The sequence below is a fragment of the Crocuta crocuta genome, unplaced genomic scaffold (assembly GCF_008692635.1).
Source record: "Crocuta crocuta isolate KB4526 unplaced genomic scaffold, BGI_CrCroc_1.0 scaffold693, whole genome shotgun sequence".
Lineage (NCBI taxonomy): Eukaryota > Metazoa > Chordata > Mammalia > Carnivora > Hyaenidae > Crocuta > Crocuta crocuta.
Genome location: NW_027527545.1, coordinates 307842 through 310924, shown reverse-complemented (window position 1 = coordinate 310924; position 3083 = coordinate 307842). Strand labels below are relative to the sequence as shown.

General features: G+C 52.2%; 1 protein-coding gene and 1 long non-coding RNA gene across 5 annotated transcripts in view; one reads left to right on the top strand and one right to left on the bottom strand.

The window, feature by feature from the left end:
* Positions 1-3083, bottom strand: part of GIPC1 (GIPC PDZ domain containing family member 1) — a 17127-nt gene that overhangs the window by 9796 nt on the left and 4248 nt on the right. The window contains exon 2 of one of the 2 annotated variants that reach the window (XM_077765383.1): positions 903-1132. The gene's annotated coding sequence lies outside the window, so the exon portion shown is untranslated. Of the gene's footprint in view, positions 1-829; positions 1133-3083 lie in introns of those variants that run through there. The other variant, XM_077765366.1, reaches the window with a different exon arrangement.
* LOC144232533 (uncharacterized) lies at positions 88-2429 on the top strand. 3 transcript variants are annotated; one of them, XR_013335434.1, is made up of 4 exons: positions 88-164; positions 443-589; positions 870-937; positions 1778-2429. It is a non-coding gene; the product is annotated as an uncharacterized LOC144232533 (long non-coding RNA). The 3 variants fall into 3 exon arrangements; XR_013335433.1 differs by having other exon boundaries at positions 866-937; XR_013335432.1 differs by having other exon boundaries at positions 730-937.

Sequence of the window (3083 nt, the reverse complement as noted above, 5' to 3'; positions counted from 1 at the left end):
TGCCAATCGCGGGGAAGGAAGGAGACGAGCAACCAATGGGAAGCTGCGGCCCCTGGACCACGTGCTGTAGGCTGAGACTCGGTCTGGGGTGTCCTGGGTGGTAAGGGGCGGGAGTAGGAGGCCGTGCTGGGCGTCCGGTGACCGAGGCTGAGTTTCGCGGAGAGGTAAACTCCCCACGTCCGGAAAAGCTGACCCTTTAGGAGCCCTGGGAGGGGGCCCAGGGCAGCCCCCGCTCCCCTCCTCCTCCCGGCCTGCCCCTGCCCTAGCCCGGCCGTCCTCGGAGCGGATAAAAGGGATGCATTCATTCCGGGCCGGCGAGCGGGCGGAGGATCGAGATGAATAGGGAGGGTCCCGAGTGTCCCTGCTTCCTGGGATGTACAATGGACAAGGGCATTCATTCATTCACTCGTCAAATATTTAATGTGTTCCCGCTGCGTGCCAGGCTCCGTCCCGCCTCTACAGATGCACCACCAAGTAAGCTGAATGTGCTTCTGGTAGAGGTGACAGCGGTGCCAAAGGCCCGGAGGCCGGACGGAGAGAGACAGCGCATTTTAGGATCGTGCAGTACCCTACGAGCTAGCAAAACCGGGTGAGACGGTGCAATGGAAGGGAAGACAAGGGAGAGGTGGACTGTCCGCTCGTTGGTTAGGCCAGCGAATATTTACTGAGCACCTACTGTGTGCTAGATTATAAAGGGTGCCCCAACAATCCAAGCCTCCGCTCTTTCAGGAGCCTGTCTCCTCCATCTCAGCGCTCCCCACCCATGCCCGGGTCCTGAGATTGGCGCAGAGCAAAGCAGGGTGTCAGCACACGTGTGTGTGAAGCTCACCATCGCCAGGTATGGCTTGTAACTGAGATTTCTCAGGCAGGAGGAGGTCCAAGGCACACAGACACAAACGCACCTCTTGCAGACCAGGACGCAGAATTCCCAGAACAGGTGAGATTTCCTTGTTCTACCTCAGAGCCGGCCGCTGGGGCAGCTGGGGCTGGACCAGGCGCTTGCTGTGTGTTCTGGGAATTGTAGTTCTGCGAGGCCTCTAACGGCGGTGACTCTGCTCAAGCTTCATTAAGCAGCTGGGTCTCTGCAGTCCCCAGGGTGAGCTGTTGCACATCCCGGCCCCGCCAGGGCCTACTGAGGGGCGGAGGGAAAGAGGAGAGTGGGGCCTGGGCTTAGCGGCTGAGGGCTGCGTGGCTGGCCCCACCCAGCTGGCAAACACTGCCACTGCCGTGGCAACAGGCACAGCCATTGTTCTTCTCTTCCTGTTCTGCTGACCTCTGCCATCCCCACTGAGTGATCAGTTGCTGTAGCTGGGCCAGTGTCCCCTGTGAGACTGTACCCACTGCCCTGCTTGTGACTGGCATCTGAGCTGCCCCCTACGCACCAGAAGAGGACAGTGTGTGGGGCCGCGGGGACAGCAGGGTCCTGAGCGGAACCCACCTGAATCCACCTGGTGACTGATGAGGAAGTGGCCCCGGGAGGGGTGTGGGGGTTGTCCAAGGGCACAGAACTGGCCACCTCTTTACCCAATTTAATAGCTCAAGAGGCCAGGAGGCCCAGTTGCTGAGGAGCTTAGACTTGAGTGCTAACTCTGCCCCTTTGGGGGGGGGGGAACATCTGGAGTGCTGGCTGATACATGCAGAAGGAAAGATTGAGTGAGACAATCCCCATTTTGCAGCCAGCAGAGGAATAATTAATTCAGGCGAGGCTCCTCGGTGAGGGAAGTAGATATTCACACAGTCTCAAAGGACCAGCCCACAAATTACTTGTTAATTACAGCGGGAAAAAGATACCTCAGGAAAAGCACCATGGAGAAACTTGGCAGTCACCACTTTAACCAAATGATCAAAATTAACTTCACTGGGGATGGGACAGGCTGCCCTCATGCGCCTCTTGCCGTGATGTACTGAGAAGGACACAGCATCACCTGCAAAGTGCTTGGTCCTGCCCATAGTGTTTAACCTGAATCTAATCGTGATGACACAACCAGGTACTTCCCGATTAAGGGGCATTTGGCCTACAAACAAATAAAGAAGCAAAAAAAAACCCCAAACCAAAAGTTCCTGGATTCTTCAAACAGATCTATGTCATGCAAGGGAAAATCAATCCATTAATAGAATGAATGAATGAATGAATGAATGAATGAAATGCTCGGAATGGTTCTATATTGAAGGAAACAAAGAGAGGCAACAGCCAAAGTCAATGTATAATCCTTGATTGGATCCTTGATGAAAGATATTCCTGGGATAATCAAAGATATTTGAATGTGCAGTGGATATGAGATAATATATCCATGTTGAATTTCCTGAATGTGAGCATTGCGCTGTGGTTAGATAAGAGAATGTTCTTTGTGGGAGGAACACGCTGAATTATTTAGTGGTAAATTTGTGACGGTTGCAACTGTCAAAATAGCTCAGAAAAAAACCATATGTCTATATATTTTATATACAACATCATAATATGCTATATGTTAGTATTAATAGAGAGGAAGGGGGGGCGCTTGGGTGGCTCAGTCGGTTAAGCGTCCGACTTCGGCTCAGGTCATGCTCTCACGGTTCGTGGGCTCGAGCCCCATGTCGGGCTCTGTGCTGACAGCTCAGAGCCTGGAGCCTGTTTCAGATTCTGTGTCTCCCTCTCTCTCTGATTCTCCTCTGCTCACGCTGTCTCTCTCTCTCTCAGAAATAAATAAAACCTTAAAAAAAATTTTTTTTAAATAGAGAGGAGGGAGAGAAGGAGGGGAGGAGAGAGAGCACGTGAGCAAAGGTGACAAAATAGTAACAATTGTCGCTGAAACCAGAAGAGTAGTAAGTATATGGGTGCTCATTTTACTGTTCTTGTGAGTTTTCTTTTTTTTTTTTAAGGTTTGTTTATTTTTGAGAGAGAGAGAGTCAGAGAGTGAGTGGGGGAGGGGCAGAGAGACAGGGAGACACAGGATCTGAAGCAGGCTCCAGGTTCTGAGCTGTCAGCACAGAGCCTGAGTTGGAGCTTGAACTCATGAGCCACGAGATCATGACCTTAGCCGAAGGTGGACCCTCAACCAACTGAGCCGCCCAGGCGCCCCTCCTTTTTTTTTTTTTTTAAGCTT